Below are 18,593 nucleotides of genomic sequence, written 5' to 3'. Positions count from 1 at the left end.
CCTTTCCCCAGCTATGTCTCCAGCTCCTCCTGGGGATTATGATGCGTTCGCTGCCCAGGTGAAACACACAATCTCCCCAGTGAGTTCCGCCCCTCCTCCCAGGTAGAAAACCTTCAAAAAAAGGCACCCAGGAGGCATCCTAATCAGATACCTGAACCACCTCAGCTGGCCCCTTTTGGTGCACCGTCTCTAAGGCTGAGCCCACCCCCCCATGGAGGAAACTCACTTCTGTGACCTTTTGACACTAAAATCAAGCACTGTTGCGAAGTTGTTTATGAGTACAGTTGTTTTTGTCACTTTTCTTTTAGTGAAGTGCCCCTTTAAATTACATCCCACTCCGGATATTTTTCCTAATGTGTAAAAATATTCCGCTCCAGCCTCAATAAGTGGTGATGACTGTGGTTAACCACTAGGTGGCGACATAGCAATGATAATAGGATCAAGGCATCTCGACGTAATGCAACCCAAGCAGGTGGATGGCAGACAAAGCTCCAGGTGCATTAGTTCAATGAAACAGAAATGTTAATAGAAACAGCCTGTGTTCAGCGTGTGTCATATCAAGTTATTTGGTATGAGACAGAAAAGGATTGAGTCAATTGTCCAAACTCCCATGATGTCCAATTTCCACATAATCCTGTCCGAGGTCAACACTGACCACGTCCATACAGCGTGCATGTAGTCAGCGTCACCCCTGGCATCACAGACGTGAGCGACAGGAGAAACACACCATCACTGAGGTTACTGAACTGAGGATGGAGCAGAGCTTTGATCTGTGTGTGAGCCTGTGTGTGTGTGTGTGTGTGTGTGTGTGTTGTTGCTGCTGGTGTGTCTGAGCAGAGCCGTCCGATCGCTGTCTCACAGCATCCACACAGGGACGTCCACACACAGTCCAGTCATACATTAGCTTAGCAAGAAGGAGGGAATTTATGCAGTGTGCTTAACATTCATCTGAGGTGTGCATATATTAAAATACATTTGTGTGGAAGCATCTTTTAGCGAAACCCTTCATGTTTTGGAGTTACACCTGAATGAATCAGAAGCCACATACACCCTCATCATGACTTTCATGTTCCTTTTTTAAAAATCAGCACTTTTTTGTCGCATTGCCTCAGTTTGTGCGTGTTGCCCATTATCTGTTTTTGATTCTCCAGTTTTCTATGACCGGAGTTAATAAACTGCATGTGTGCAGTAGAAAATGACACAAATCAGCATTTTAAGCAGGAAACTGAAGCCACGTCTTACAAAAAATAAAAAATAAAATTAGATTCTATGACCAAAAAGGTTTCGAAATCACCCATTTAACATCTTTGGATATACAGTTATTAACCTTTTGGCTGAGAATAAAATGAAAAGTTCAATACCACACTCATACCTTAATGTTAATAATGGAGCTAGAGCCTGGAGGCAATTAGCTTAGCATAAATACTGGAAGCAGGGGGAAACAGCTAGCCTAACTTGCCCACCAGCACCCCTAAAGCTCACTAATTAACATTCAAATTTGTGCAAATAACACAAGATGAAAACTTGCTTTGCATTTTTTTACCTTTGAAGACAGCCAGGCTCCTGCCTTCTGTCTTTACGCTAAGCTAAGACAAGCTAAGCCACCTGGTTCTGACTCCACGCTTAGCGCACAGACATGAGAGTGGTATCGATCCTCTCATCTCACTCTTATAAAAAAGAGCGTAGCTGTAGGTAATACTGTTATAATGTCTTTGATGCATACTGTACACTTCTTAGCCTGTAGCGTTTGTATCCTCTGAGCGAAGGATCGTTGTATTACACATGTACTTCTTTTTCTATTTGGTCTGTCTGTCTGTCTGTTGTGTCCACCTGTACACCTTCACAATATTCACCTCTCTTTTAGCTCCAGTTTGGTCTCTACTGACCCCTGAGGATAAAATCAGACTCTTCAGATTGCAGATGCGCACCTTGATTGCTAACTGGGACAAGTGTAGACCCCCTTCCTCTCCACCTGTGTTGAATGGTAAGTCGCATCAGGATAAACAGGAAAACAAAGCCATGACACAAACATACACACACACACACACACACACACACACACACACACACACACACACACACCTACAGGTAACACACACACAATCCCCGCAGAGATAAACATGTGTCGGCCGCTGTGTGTGACCTCGCTGTGACATGATGAATGACCAAATCAGGAGCGTAATGAAACGCTGCACCTTCGCCTGCTGCTGCTTCCCGATGCATGCGTGTGTGTGCGTGCATGTGTGTGTGTGTGTGTGTGTGTGTACATGTGTGAACGCTCAGGACCTCAATCAGAATCACAGGTGACCCGGTGTCTCGCTGAGCCTAGGTTTGACAAGAGCAGATAATTACCAGTGACCCCCCACCTCGTAAAACCAACCAAGGAGAGAAAGCGAGCGCATGATGAGAAAGACCTTCGACTATATTTAGGTCTCGTTTTATGGCCTCCACTTCACACCTCCTTACTTTTCTCCCTCTGTGTTAGCCTTTCACCTCCACACACCTTCTTGACCTCCTTTAATTCTCCCTCCCTTTCTCCGTACCTGGGTGCCTCTGATCATTATCTGAGCCATACTGTGCTGATTCAACTCAGCCATAAAGCTGTCAGCATGCCTAAGCCCGTGAAGACTGGTTGCACACGCTTGTCACACACACACACACACACACACACACACACACTGACAGAAAGTTGAAAATAAAAAAAGAAACTCTCAAAATAATGAGTGAACGAACTCTAAAACTAAGAAATCAACTGTAAGTTCCACACAGGAAGCAAACCCCCGTCTCCTGGCTGAAAATGCTCGACCCGTTAATCCACCATGACCTGCTCCCAGTACGGATTTTGTCACTTTGTGATCACTTGCAATGATCATCCTGGAGCAACACCAAAACTGTAATATCAGATAAACCTCAGCAAATGTGCAACGCCTGGTCCATGTCCCATCCACTAACGTGCAGGGTGGAGTTTGAGACCTATACTGCAGCCGGCCACTAGGGGGTGATATACAATTAATGGAATGGAATGAGTGTAATTCGGATCTGGCTTGACTTGGGCTCTGGGCTGGGCTCAAAGCAAAGAACGGTAATAAATAAATAAACATTAAACTGTAGAAACATGGAGGTGCATGGCAGAGGATGACCTGCTCCCTCTATAGATACAAAGAGCTCAAGCAAAGGTAACGAAAACACAAGGATTTTTATCTTCAGGTGATTATACACTAATGAAAACATAACTATGAATATTCACTTTCTGCCACTCCACGACCTTTAATTGGACACAGTGGACCTTTAACATATGTGTTTAGTTATGAAACAGCAAATGCAGACACAATAAAACAGAAACACAAATAACAATGTGTACTGTAATTCATTGATTTACGAGAGAGTATTTCTTATGCGAAATGTAATATTTGAGAAAATCAAATACAGCTTTGGCAATAATAACTTGAACATTCTTGCCAATAAAGCTTATTTGAGTTTGAAATGTGAGAGAAAAAGAGGGAAGGCAATTTGGCCATGACCATGTCAGGATGTCAGGTGAATTTCAGGCAGAATAAAACTGTAAAGTCTGTGTCAGACATGCCTGAGGGTAAAGTTTCTCAACAATAACAAACCAGCCAACCATTGTCTCTGTCCGTCTCACACACACACACACACACACACACACACACACACACACACACACACACACTGCCACGCACACCAAAATATGCACAGACATGCACATGCAGTGAACGTATACACGCGCGAGCACACACACACACACACACACACACACACACACACATTTATGCACACCCACGCATACAATCTTTGTCTCATGAGGAATGATATTAATACCTGGCAGGCTTTAAAATGTCAGTCTCAGACAAAAGTGCACAAAACCCAATTTATTTATGGATCTGACACTTCTCATGTCTTTCTGCTCTTGAGCTATTTTTGCTTTCAAAGTGTGTCTTTAGAGTGAGGAGGAGGAGGAGGAGGAGGATGAGGAGGAGAGGAGGGGAGGGGTGGGGGTGAGGATGCAGACAGACTGACTGACCGACTGCTGGGAAAGGTGTGTGGGCCGGCGGCCAACGACATCAGCCGGCGAAGCCCTGGAGAGTTAGTATTTTAACCCACACTTGGGTAAAATGTCCCCGAGGATGATTCTTCCCTTTCTGACACACGGCTGTGATCAAAGAGTTGCACTGGGTGATAAAAATACCACAAATGTGGGCTAATCACAAATCTGCATTCGAGCCCTGACGGCTGCTTTCTAATATGAGCTGATGGAGTTTATTTACTCTCCCTTCTGTCTGCTTCCTTTGTCTTTTCGTCCTCGCTCGCCTCTTAGTATGCACCTCCACAGTCACACACACATTAGTCCAATCTCCAGAGCTGTTTACTCATTGAGTGATGATTGCCTGTTTAAACATCTGTCCACATCAGTGTACACAGCTACACACACACGCACACACACACACACACACAGTGCCATGTCTGACTGTATCCCAGACAGCCAGTAACATCAGTATCTACCTGATTTGAAGATCTAAACAAACCAGAACCATCTGCTATGCATTAATTCATACACACACACTCACATTCAGCCTTTGATAGTGCACTGGAATACTGCAATTAGACATTTAATGCATTTATGGTAGGTTTGAAATGTTTGCGTTGCACTTATGTCTGAATCAAAGGAGATTTTCTTTAGCTGCACGCTGCCTTCGAATGGAACTTTTGTATTTCTGACTGGATATTCATTTTCATTATGTTTAGCAAGTCAAGGGATCCAAGTCAAAGGGAAATTATTGCTCGTGCACTAACAACAAATACAACCCTGATTCCCCCCAAAATGGAACATTTTCTAAAACAGAAATACAACAGTAAGTGATCACTTGCTAATACTTTCTGCCATAAACTCGATTGAAAACAGCTCAAAGACAATATATTTCATGTTTTCCTCATCAGCTTCACTGATTTTTGTAAATATCTGCTTATTCTGAATTTGATGCTGCAACACATTTCAAACAAGTTGGGACAGGACGCTCCAAAAACACCTGTTTGGATCATTCCACGGGTAAATAGGTTGATTGGTAACAGGTTATAGTGTCCTGATTGGGTGAGGATGGAGCGAGGTTCACCACTTTGTGAACACATGACTGGATGAAGCGTTCTGTCTTTATTTACATTTTACAGTCCAAACTTTTTTGTAATCAGGGTAGTACCACAATTACTTTTCGTGTCCTTTTCGGGATAACAAATATGACAACGACAAAGGATTTAAATCTGCACTAATCTATATTTTTAGATTCACAGTTGGTTGAATATAAAAGAGGTCACTTGTGGTGGCAAACACATGGAGAGTTATCACCCGACGCTGCAGTTCTCCTCAGCTGGAGCTTTTTAGTGTCTTTCTGTTTACTGCTTCCAGCCTGCAACTTTATTGTTTGGGTTCAGTGTCATTTCCAGCTGCAGAGAGCAGCTCAGAAAAACGCTAACTTTGGTGCCGGGCAGGTCGTGTAGTGAAGCGTGGAGTTTTTTAGCCGTGAACACCACATCACGTTCAGGTGAGCTCTTCTTGTAAACGCGGTAAACACGACTCCACCTGAACAGACCATCATGAACATTTCTCAGAGGCCCAAATATATTGTTTACTGACGAGCCGGCTTTGGCAAGTACAATCACTGAATTTGCTCTGCGGTGCATCAGAGTGTGTTGGTGAATGGGTAAATGAGAGGCATTCTGTAAAGCACTTCGGATAAAAGTGCCATATAAATGCAGTCCGTTTACCATTTCATTTACTTTTGAGGTTAAGTCTCCGGGAAATGTGAAAGTTGTTCATGCAGCTCGTCCCACTGAAAATCAGCAGCCCAGTCTGCAGCTCAGCAGAGAAAAACAAGCTAGTGTCTATGGAAGAAAACACTCAGTGATATGAGCTCAAGGCCAAACCTGAGCCAAACCCAGAGGAAACATTCAATCAAGTTTAATCTGCGATTGGTTGGGTAGCTACGTGGAAGTGATTTGTCGGGAAGCAGGGAACCTAACCCCTGACTTCCAGTTGTTCTTGTAATAAGTTAAGTTTTGTAACTGGGTTTGGGAACAAAGACCACGCCTCAAACATCCCATTTCTACATTAAAGTATAAAGCTCCATCATCGTACTCCATCCCAGATTTCTCTCTTCATCCCTCACCCTTCTCCCTGTACCCCTTCACTACTCACCCCTTCATCCCTCTTTCCTCCTCCCACATCATCTCTGCTCTCCTCCATCCATACACGTCATCGCCGTGGTCTTTGTTAGTGGATCAGTTTGGAGCTGCTGGCTCGTCTCTGCCTCTCTTCACTGCATTGTTTTAAGTTTGCATTCCCCTTTTAGGGCACATAGTTTGTCTTTTATTAGCCTGGTCAAGACGGTGGCTCAGTCCTCTTTTAGCTGCAGAACATCTCTGATATTAAGGATTTCATTCTTAGGCTGCACTACAGAAGGTTATCTGCACTTTTATCTTTAATTGAAGACTATAACTCTCTGCACTCCATACTATCAAAGCCATTTCATCCCTTTGAGGCTTTTATCTAACTCGTATGGATCCGTATCATTACCTGTATTCACTGGTTGTCTGTCAGTATTAAAGCTTCTGCGAATAAGGCCCAAGAGGGACCAGGCTTTAGCAGTCAGGGTATTATAGTATTATAATAAAGTCGGTGTCTTCTTTGAAATTCTTTAAAAAGCATGTTTTTCTCATCTTTCAGTTCTCTTGTTTTGTTGTGTTTGTTTAGCGCTTTATGTCATGATGTTGTGTGACCACCCATTAAAACGCTTCACTTGGTTTGCAGTTGTAGTTTTTCATTGTGAAAGCTCCCACGCTTGAGGTGGAATAAGTTTGTGGGGTTATTTCTGTCTTCTTATTCACCGTTCAGTCAGAAAAGATTATTGATATGAGGATACAACACAGCAGCACAGTTACTGTCGGCCGTCTTGGGTCTGACCTCATCGCCCCCTGCAGCATGGATGCAAACCTACACAGAGAGAGACTGAGGAGCAATGATAGCAGACAGATTCTCCCAGAAGACAAGAGTCAGGGTGCACGGGTGGATGCTGGGCAATGTTTATGTTTGTTTATGTTTACCTGACAACGACCTCCATGTGGCAGTGAGATTTGACTCTTGACGGTCTGGAGCAACCTCCTGGCCACCGTGTGAAGCGCTGTCCGTGGTGCTGAACGCTTTGCCAGGTGTTCTACATGGCTGATGTAGATAAATTTCACAATGGAATAATCTTTTGTTATGGCCCTCCAGTATGACACATACACACACTCCCTGATCTCATTCCACTCACATGGATTACAAACCGCTGTTCCAAAAATAAAACCTTTTCCTGATATGACCCCACTCTAGTTAAAAAAAAAAAACAGCTTGCTTAAGGTCATGCAGGAGTTGAGGTTTGTCATTAATCCTATGGCCGCTTCAGGTCTGTGTCACTTGAACATCAACAGTCCAAAAGCCAAATATTTTCAATTTACAATGATACTAAAACAGAAAACAGCAACATATCGTCACATTTCCTTCCCTCATGTTCAAAGTCTGGCCATCATCCTGGACGGCACGTTGTCTTTTGAAGCACAAATCAGCAGCGTTACTCTGCATGCTTCATCTAGGCACCATTAGCTGTCTTCGTCTATTGCTTACACCCAACAGCGCCGCCATTTTCATTAACACCTTGATTACATCCTGCATTGACTATTGCATTTCCATCCTTTTTGGTCTTCCTCTCAAGCGTCTTCAGTTAGTCCAGAAAGCAGCTGCCGGTATCATTACCAGACGTCCCTCCAGAGATCACATCCCTGCAGTCCTTCAGCAGCTTCTCTGGCTCTCTGTTAAATACCGTATCGATTCAAGACTCCGCTTCTCACCTTTATGGCCCTTTATAACCCTTTTGTATCTTCCTGAACTGCTTTATATCTACACACCGCGTCATTCAGCACATCACGCCATCTGCCCACCTGGCGTTTAGAGCCTTCAGCCACTGACTCTCTCTCCACCTTCACATCTCGTCCCAAAACACTCCTTTTTAAACCGGCATATTTGCTCTGACTCTAATGTTATTGTATCAACTTATTACTTATTAGTGCTTTGTTTGATTTTTTGATATCTTGATACAATGTTGCCTGTTTTTAACTGTATCTTGTAAAGAGTTCTTAAGTGCTTTAACTGAGAAGCTGGAATCTGTAAAAGATTTTTTCTTGAAAAAGTGACTGAAACGGTGGATTCTCCATCGCTGAACTCCTTGCTGCTCACGACAATAGCAGATATTATATACTTTGCGATGTGTATGTAATGCAGGAGCTGCACAGACAGCAGATCAGTGACAGTTTCTGAGAGCCATTACTGCATCAGCACACAGTATTCCCAACAAATCTGCACCTCACAAGACGTATATAACATAAATCCTCCTTGACAACACTCAGAATTGTAGAGTTAATTATTTGCCTGTCTGCCAGCACGCTTCTCCCAGTAAACATGATTTTGTTTCTCGCTGAATCAATCTGAGTTAATCTGTGGATCCGATCGGGCTGCTGGCCGGAGAGCATATGTTCTCTGCTGGCTGGTTTACACACCGTCCAGCTGCTGAGATCCTTTGAAACATCTGTCCGCTATTGTCTGTTTCCATTCATCAGAGGTAGCACGGTATCTGCTACACACATCCCATACAGATATAGACGCCTCAGTCACACGTCTCACATCTCAAACACTCTATTTTAACACCCGTCTGTATTTATAGCGCTGTGTTAAAAGGCCTGTCACCTGACCAAGCTGCATAGTGAGGAAAAAGAAGAAAACAGCTTTTATTAGGAGTGCTGCTAACCTGCAAAAAGACAGCCCTCTTTAAAACTATGAAACGCCTGTCCGACAATGTGAGTGAAAGAGGGAAGAGAGCAAAGCGAAATTGTTTGTCTCTCCTCCGCGAAATTACTGTCAGAAGTACACCACGAAGAGAGGGGAAGAAGTGAGAGGCAATCAGACATTTCCCCCTCGCTCCCACTCATCATTACCCTCTCCTCTCAGCACAGCCACAGTTACGCATGTCAACGTGATTCCAGTCAACATTACTTAAAAACCACGCGTCCCCTTTCTGCAGAACGGAAGGAGCGAGAATTACGAAGGGGCCGATTTTTGTTCTTTTCTCCCTCCTGCTTTTCAGCGTCCTCGCCGACGGATGATTGCCTTCACAATGAGCACGAATGAGACGGGCAGCCCATAATGCTGACAGACACATTTGTATGGGTGTAGCACTTCCAAGTTCGCTGTCATATTTGCTTAGTCTCTTTGGTTTTACTGGCTTGTGTGTTTACCCTGTCGATAATCCAAGGTAAATGTGGTGTTTGTGGGCATGACTTTGTGGCTGCAGCCAAGGATTATTTTCTCCATTAAAAAAACTCCATCAAAAAAAAAAAGACTGCAAATAAATGAAAACAAATGGCGCCAGTTTCCAGCCAGCAGTATACATGAGCATGCTAGTACGTACTTCGAAGCTAATGCTAAACTTTCAGTAGGCCGACGTCGCTCCAATATCTCCATTAACACCAAGTCATAAAGTCAGAATATGACAATTAAACATGCAACAAAATGATCTCAACTCAAAGTTATCAGCTTTGAGCTGATGTCCAATTATCTAAGCTTTTTTCCAACACCACTTGGCTCAACTTCAGAATATCACTACACATAAAACAGGACATGATAACTTACAAATTCTGACATATCCTCAATTGAAAACACAAAGACAATATATTTAATTTTTACCTCATCAGCTTCACTGATTTTTGTAAATATCTGCTTATTCTGAATTTGATGCAGCAACAGGTTACAAACAAGTTGGGACTAAAGACTGGGAAATATGTGGAAAGCTCCAAAAACACCTGTTTGGAACATTCCACAGGTAAACAGGTTGATTGGTAACAGGTGATAGTATGAAAGGGGCATCCTGGAAAGGCTCAGTCATTCATAAATAAAGGATGTTACTGCACGGGCTCAGGAACATTTTGTGAAACTGTTATCGGTAAAACTCATTTTACAACGATGTAAAACCAGAAAAACTGCTGCTGACTGTTTTGGCACTTGCAAAAATAAAACTCAGCAGGTGATTGGATGAACCATCTGTCTATCACCATCTATCATGGGCTAACTTCTTTACTTTAGCAGCCGCCATTGTTGTTTTCACCGTCGTCACATCTAAACCACGCCCACAGCTGCCATTAGTTCCTCGTCGGATGCTGATTGGTCCGAACCACTTTGGTTCGGTCACAAGCGCGCAACTTGAGGCCTGGACACGGATTCTCGACCCGCGTGATCTCTGTAATCCATCTGAAATTGACTGTAACTGACACAAGAGGAGAAAGGTGAGAGACCGGAGGAAAATAACACGAGTAACTGGACTTCTTGGTGAGTTCTGATATGTGTGTGTGACCGAGCTCCCACACAAACACACTCCACGCACACACTATGTTGGCTAGCCATAGCTAACATCTCTGCAGTCTGTAATGCACATCTTTCAACTTGCATGTCTCCAGTTTGTAAGGGGGCTTGTTAAAAATTCAAAGTCTGGAGGGAAAAGCTGAGATAACCCTGATGACACCACGAAAGCTTATTTTCTGAAACTTTAAAAACCTCCTCCAGATCTGTTTCCACAGGCTGAGCAGTTCTCCTGATTGTGAGGAAGCAGAACTTCATGTTTAAAATCGGTGGATTTCACTATTATTGGACTAATTGTTTCATCACCACCAAGTTCACTGTGATATTTTCTGCTTTTCTCTTGGTTAAGGTACTGGCTTTTGTGTTTTCTGCCACAAGTTCAAGGTGAATGTGATGTTTTTTGGTTGATTTGCTGTATTCACACTGATAAACAATCAACAGAGCCCGGCGGGGTCCTGACAGTATTAATGGGATTAATTTTGGAACAGTTGACGTTAAAGGGAAAAGAGAAGGAGAAAAAGAGGCAGGGAAAGGGAATGAAACAGCAGAGCGATACAGTGAGGTGAATTGAGGGAAAGAAGGCAGGATACGTGACAGGATGAAGGTGAATAATACCGAGAAAACGGGAGCAAAAGTGGGCTGGGAGAAGAGGAGGAGGAGGAGGAGGGATTGTGGTGAAGTGAGCGAGAGGGAGGAGAGGAAGGGAAGCAGGCTAAATCCTCACACCATTATTATCAGGACTCACATGCAGCCCCTCCTGTGATGGAGTGAGAGGAGATAGAAAGAGATAAAGAAAAGATGGAGTTAAAGAGGAAATGGAGAGCAGGATTACTGGTGTGACAGCGCCGGCAGATGAGCGGCAGCGCGACGGCGAGGGAGAGAGAGAAACTCTGGTGGGAAAAAAAAATCAGCGCAACAGGATGAGGACCTGCTAGTGCACAGCCGGCCCGACCCCGCAGACCCGCCATCTGTCCCGCTGTTCTCTCCGTGTTCCCGACACTCCCACCGTCAACCAACATCTGGATCAGCTCACATCCATATGGGAAAGAGGGCAAGGGGGGAGAAAAAACCCCAGATCTCACCCTCTCCTCATCCTTTTTGATCACACAGGACCTGAGAGGGCTCAGCATCGCCGAGGGGGGGGATCCCTCGCTGCGGAGTACCATCGCCACAGGGGCTGATAACTCGGCCGGAGGAGGGAAAAACTTTTGCTCCGAAGATGCGGAGGCGTGCACAGGACCCTTCCTCGTGTGTCTGTGAGATTGCCTAACTTCCCATGGATCTGTTGCGTCTCTTGCCCCCGAGCAGGGAGAGGGAAAAGGAGACAGAGGAGGTGGAGAGGGGGAGAAAGGAGGAGACGGCGGGGAAGCGTCACTGCCGCCGCCGCCACTGCTGAAGTGTTACCGGCGTTTGTGCTCCTCCGCTGAAGAGCATTTTACCACTCTTCCTCCCCCCACCCCCCTCTTTCGCTCCTCTCCTCATCCGACCAGCGGGGAGCCTGAGGGATACAGACAGAGAGCTAAACACAGTGGGTTTACGCACACATGCACACAAACACACACACAAACGCCGACTGGCAGCTCGTCTGGGGCTCCCGTACCCTCACCTTCCTCCCCTCTCCCATCCCGAGGTCCCGTCTTCACCTCCTTGACCACCTGTAAATGCATTCACTGTGACAGAAAAAGAGAGACGCGAGAGAGGGAAAGTGAGGAGTTGTTTTGGGGGGGAGATCACATACGGCTGCTGTCAGGTTGTGAAGTCCTCCAGGGGAGCGTGCAGACATCCAAAGCTGCCGCACACACACACACACACACACACACACACACACACACACAAACACACACACTGATAACTCTCTCGCTCTCACACAGAGACTTGGTGTAAATGCGTACTCCTACAGGTGCCGAGAGGGGAGAGAGGAGGTGAAAACCGGGTGAAAAGGGGGGGAAAAAAAGAGAGAAAGACATTTGGAGGAATGATGAAGCAGCGGGAGTTTAAGTTGGATGACGGCAGAAAGCACAGGTAAGTGTAACGCACACGACTACACACCCTCCCTCACACTCTTATTCTGTCACTTAATCTGATCCGCCGTCAGGAATTCATGCTTTACATGTAAGTGAGGAGGACAGATACGGAGCAATAGATAGATGCTGGAATAAGAAGCTCGGGGGGGATATGAGTGGAGACGCACAGCGTGAGCGCAGTCATACTTTCAGCTTTCATAAGTGAAGAGTTTCCTCGAGAGAAAGCTCCCATCTGCCGCTGACAGAAACAGAACAGCCAGTTGTTACTATAACAGGAACTACTGTAAGAGGACACATCTCACTCTGAGGTTTAGCTCTTAGCTGCTTCTTTGGAGTGTGTGCATGTGTGTGTGCGTGCATGTGTGCGTGCAATCCTTCCACACCTGCAAGCACACTTATCAATATGACTCATTTACTTATGGATTATGGATGTTGCAGTTGCAGTGTTTTACTGTCGTATCAGTTATCTGGTAATGCTCATTGATTTGTCCCATGAGCTGAATGCAGCAGCTCTCATTTTTCTCCATTAGTGACGGACGCTCCTTTCTGCTCCAGTTTACATGTATCACGTTGCAGAGTCGTGGACCACAGTTTCTTTTAGCTGCAGAAGGCACGGTAACATAGACCCACGGTTCCCAACCTGGGGTTCGGGGCCCCACAAAGGGCTCAGATGGTATATCCGAGAGGTCCTAAGATGAGTAATGAGACAATAAAAGTGAAAAATAACATATTTGTCTTGAAAAACTATTTATTATAACGGTGTAAGAAGTGGCACAATTTCTTTCAGTTGCACGGTTCGCAGTCACAAGATAAATCTAAGGGGTGTAAAGATGATTAAAGGGATAATATAAGGAAAAAAAAACACATTTATCATGCAGAAAATTCTATTTATTTTTCTGACTTTTCTCCAATTCTTGCATTTTGGTGGAAAACAGGCTACTTTTACCTTTAAATGCCTTTAAAAATCCCCTCTGTGACTACAAACCGCTGCAGTTTAATTATATTATTGTAATTTATATTAATTTCTGTGGCTTTTATGAATTTGTTATGATTTTTTTTGGTGGGAAAAACTGGATACTTTCAAACTCATTCAGTTCACACGTATCAGGTCACACCATCCTCTACCTATTTGTTTTAGCTGCATATTTCACAGTAACATTGACCTGTGGTTCCCAGCCTGTGGTTCGAGGCCCCCCAAGGGCCCACAAGATAAATCTGTGAGGTCACAAGATGATTAATGGGACAATAAAAGTGAAGCAATGCATTACTTTCACCTCTTAAAGCTTTTAGAAAGTCATGTTCACCTTACACCTGTGATAACGAGGTGAAAGTAGACACTGATTTGCATTAAAGGGTCAAAAGCCAAAAAATGATGGAAACTGCTAACAGAGACGTTTGGGAATATGTGTGTGTGAACATGTGCATGGATGCATACTTGCACCATTTCATGCATGTCTTGCAAGCGTGTCAACGTCTGGTTTTAAGCAGGTGTGGCAGCTGACTGGGTGTCACTCAGATTTTGATTGCTTTGCATTTGATCGCTGGGGGGGCCAAGCCGATCTAGAACTGCACCCGTCCCGTCAACGTCACTCATCTCAGCTGATACGTCCGGCGTGCAATGATTTCCTGTAAAGCTGTCAAGTCTTCATGTGTTAGAGCGGGAACCCACAGAGAGATGGAGTTGCAATGTTAGCTCTTAAAACCCTAATTATGATAAATTTACGTTGCTGACGTGTGATAGGTTTCATAATAAGCTCAGGGGTTAAGCATGACACGCTCATTTATGTAATTTAAATCATATTGCGGGTTTAATTTGTATGTTTATTAGTTGTGTGTGTGTTGGGGCATGTGTGCATATAAGAGCATTGACACAAATCAACTACAATTCATCCACGAGGAGAAGAGATGGAGGGATGAACAGAGGGAAAGAAGGGTGTCGCAGTTTAGCTGGTTGACACTGACGAAGCGGCTGCTCCTGGTTCAGGCTCTGTGGTGTGTTAACTGTCGTATACATGACTGTTAATGTAGCTGTGTTAATGATGACTTCAGGGAAGGGTGAATCTCATTAATCCAAAGTGTGATTGAAGACAAGACTTTTCCCAGTCTGACATGTACTGAATGTCTAACCGATTCTTTAGATTTCTGCAACCAATGGAGGAAGCATAGCCATCTCACATATCTATTACTCTTAAAGACTGTCAGTGGATGAATGTTGAAAACTCACTAATAAGAAGGTCATTATCCTTAAAAAAAATCAGATTCGTAGGTGCTGATTCAGAGGACCGGAAGTGAAATTGTTGGGAGGAAAAAAGCATCAGGTGAGTGTTAAAGGCTAAAGCTAACGTGGTATTTTCTTATCTAACGGTTTAATAAGTACACATTAGCAGTTAGGGAGCAATAGCAGCATTAATATGGGCTCATGTGACTGACGGTGCAACATTCATTGTCCTTTTAACTCTGTTTTTGGTCTCTACCAGCTAAATGCTCCACTGTGGAACTAGCTGGTTGCTTAAGTTGTCTGTCTGCTGTTTGAAGGTGAGCAGGTGGCATAAACTGGGTTCATCAGAGCTTTTCATGGCTTGAAATGATGCTGATCAGCGTGTTGAGACTGAAGGAAAACGTGAAGTCATTTCATCAATTTCAGGTTTACCAGCTTTGACATGAAAGTGATTAATGCATCAATAATTATAATGCAGTGACATAATTGACATTATTCTGAACTGGGCCTTTCTGCATAATGAGTACTTTTGGTACTTTACGTATACTTTGCTGCCAATACTTCAACGCTGGAAGCATACTTGTGGGTATTTCTACGCTGTGGTGTTGACACTTTTATCAATGAAAAGATCTGAGTACTTCTTAGACCGCTGAGTACAGCGAAGTCACATCTCGCACATGAAAAGGTTAAACTCAGGTATTAATTAGGAATTTCCAGTATCACCTGGAACAGCAGCAGCATCAGGAAACGAAATCATTGCTGCAGAATGAGTTTTCACACTGGGATTTCTTGGGCTGATCTCAAGTCTGCATAAATGAGGCTCCGGAGAATCCTGATGCTTCACGCAGCTGTCAGAGCGCCGCGCCTGCAGTACGCTGATGAGAGGAAGGCCGCCGTCTCCTACATTAATACCAGGCCACTAATTCAAACGCCCTAATTAATGCAATCAAATCAGTTTCAAAGGTGCTGCGAAAAAACAAGGTTCAAGGCAGACGTGTTGATAATTCTCTGCTGATGATGCTCATCCCATCAACTAGATCCTCTCCGCTCATTTCCTCTCCACCCCCCGGGGGCTGCGTACAGGGATTCCATCATATCTCAGCTCAGTAGTTAAATGACTGAATTTTCCTTCTGTATGTGTATGTTTGCCTCAGGAGGTGTATGGTACTTATACTCAAGCATCAGCTGAACATGTGGTCCAACAGGTTTTCTCTTAATGTACATAATTATATTACTTCTGGGCATAGGTGGTAGACAGTGTAGCAGAACTACTTACTGCATAGGAAAACTCAATTATGAATCAGTGTTGGTCTTTTTTTTGCCCGTTTAGCTAGAAGGAGAAAATCACATTTTTATTCTCGTCTTGGACTCATCATTTGGCTGCGAACAAACAGGAGTTTTGGTTTCTACTCCTTTCAGTGTCGACTTTCAAGCAGTGAATCCCAAATTTGTTTGGCTCTTTAATACCTTGATCAAGGGCTGCCACAGGCTGAAGCAGTTCAATGGAACAATGATTTTTTTTACATTTAGCATATTTTTAGTTGAAACACTGTCTGGGGCTACAGAGCTGAAAATAATAATAAACTTTATTCGTACAGCACCTTTCACACAAGAAACGCTGCTCAAAGAAAACACAATGGTGCTTCACGTACAAAACACTGGACATGAAAACAGGGACAGAGTACTTGTGTAAAATAAGATGAGAATAAAACCCAGCTTATAATAGTAGTGAAAAAAGATAAAATAAGGACAGAAAAAGAATGAAGAGTTTGCGTGAAAAAGATGGAAATTAAAACCACTTGATAACTAAGTAACTTGTTAAAGGCTAAAGTGAAGATTTTAGCCTTCTTTAAAAACATTCGGTGAGTTGCTTCGCTGATATCTATTCGTAATGTGCTCCTGGTTAGGTTTAAAGGTTAAAGCTGATGGTTGGAATCAGCTGTTTCCTGTGTTTTTCTTGGGACAGCAGTATCCGATTACAAATCAATATTGGGTCTTTTTTTCTTTGTTATCAACCAATAAGATAAGATAAGACAAGATAAGACTTTATTGATCCTCACATGAGAAATTTGGGTACTACAGTGGCAGAAAGACAGAAATTAGTGCATATGAATACATACAGTAAAACAGTGTAGAAAACTAAAGAGCAGAAGTAAAAATAGAAACAGAATAGCAATTAAAGTTAAAATTATGAGGCAAAAGTGAGAGCGGTGTCCCCACATGGAGAAATCATGGTTTTAACCCTCTTTTCAGGTGCCTGAAAGTGAGACATACGAATCAGCTTTTGGTTATAAACAAGAGCTTCTTTTTATACTAATTTCAGCGTTTACACCTTTTTTGGTTTATGAACCCCGAACTCAAGGCCTAAATCAAGGCTATAGGTTACACAGAGAGAGATGATTTAGAGCAGCATGCATCTGAATGGTAATTTTTACAGTATGCATGTTAGTTTTTATCAGTAAATCCTCATAAATCTTATGGAGATCTGTTACGATCAACCTGCAGCCTGAGAGGCTTCAGACTCAAGAGCAGGCCCAGCAGTCACGGAGGATAGATGCTGCATGGAGGATGATGAAGGCTGACGAGCTGCACGCTCCTCTGATGTTACAGGTTTTTCCTCATTTGCTTGTCGCGCAGTAATCCTGCTGTTCTTCTCTCTCATGCTCTCTGTCTTCCTGTCTCCATCACTGCAGCTGTAAGGTTGGCTTTCATCAATAGTACACCGTAGGATGAATTTGATTGCGTGTAGTCATTTCGGTGCTGACGCAGGTACAGTCTTACGTGGGTCCCACTGAGAGAGTTTATCCAATATGGCAGAGCCGCACTCCATCTGGAAATCTCCATAATAATAGAAACCCGGGTGCATGCTCGGCCGCGCTCGATCTGCACAAACAAGCGCACGAATGGATTTAAGGACAGTGTGATTTTACACAACTTTTGATAATAAGTGTGATGTTTTCCTGTTTATCTCTGTCCGGCTGACCCATAAGAAGACAGTCAGCTGATTGTTGTTGTGTGCTGTGTGTGTGTGTGTGTGTGTGTGTGTGTGGGGGGGGGGGGGTGTGTGTGTGTGTGTGCTGTGTGTGTGTGCATGATTGAAATTCAGATCCAACACATTGTGCTCTGTCCCTTGTGATCACATCCTTTCTGTGTCGTAATCGCACTCTGTTATATTGCTGCTGATCTGGAGCCGACACACCCGCTCCGTCAACTTCCTAACCACCACCCCCAACACACACACACACACACACACACACACACACACACACACACACACACACACACACACACACACACTGCTAATCTGACGCCCCATTATACAGCCTTTTTCCAGAGATTACACTGTTAACTCAACACTTGACCTGCTCTCCAGTCATATGATCCAATCAGTCAGCATTCATCCGCTCCCTCTCTGGCTGTGTCTATCTTTTGCAATCTTCTTCCTGTTTCCACTGTTACTCTTTCCCTCCAGCACTTGGCTCCTTTAAGTTTTATATTTTCAGCTACCCCTGTACAAATCTGCCATACTTGAAACTCACTGCTTTTCCAACATTACTGTCATTTATATTGTTTGCAAATGCAGTGAGCCTGAATTCTTAACAAGAATCATGTGACAAGCATTCTTGGAACCCATTGGCTATTGCCTGATGATGATTTAGCCTCTGGGGACAATGGCCAGTGTTTCTGTTTGTTGAGTTTAGATGACAGGCAGTAATTTGCAAAAAGATTTCAGTCAGTAACTTACACTGAAAAGTGTGATTTTACACATATATAGTACTTATTGCAGCATGAACCACTGAATTAAAAAGAATCCTTGACGTAAAAACTTTGATATTTACTAATATCCAAGAATCTCCACATGATCTTCATTTTTGTATACTCACCCTGCAGATAGCAG

At 43.7% G+C, this 18,593-nt stretch overlaps 1 protein-coding gene across 3 annotated transcripts in view; it reads left to right on the top strand.

Moving 5' to 3' along the window:
- Positions 1-11,861: 11,861 nt before the first annotated feature.
- The window catches only part of LOC143339490 (glutamate receptor ionotropic, NMDA 2C-like), a 49,641-nt gene continuing 42,909 nt past the window's right edge, over positions 11,862-18,593 (top strand). For 2 of the 3 annotated variants that reach the window (XM_076760748.1, XM_076760745.1), the window contains exon 1: positions 11,862-12,475. The gene's annotated coding sequence lies outside the window, so the exon portion shown is untranslated. The remainder of the gene's footprint in view (positions 12,476-18,593) is intronic. The other variant, XM_076760746.1, reaches the window with a different exon arrangement.

This window comes from Chaetodon auriga, chromosome 20 (assembly GCF_051107435.1).
Source record: "Chaetodon auriga isolate fChaAug3 chromosome 20, fChaAug3.hap1, whole genome shotgun sequence".
Classification (NCBI taxonomy): domain Eukaryota; kingdom Metazoa; phylum Chordata; class Actinopteri; order Chaetodontiformes; family Chaetodontidae; genus Chaetodon; species Chaetodon auriga.
This window is presented reverse-complemented; position numbering and strand designations above follow the sequence as displayed.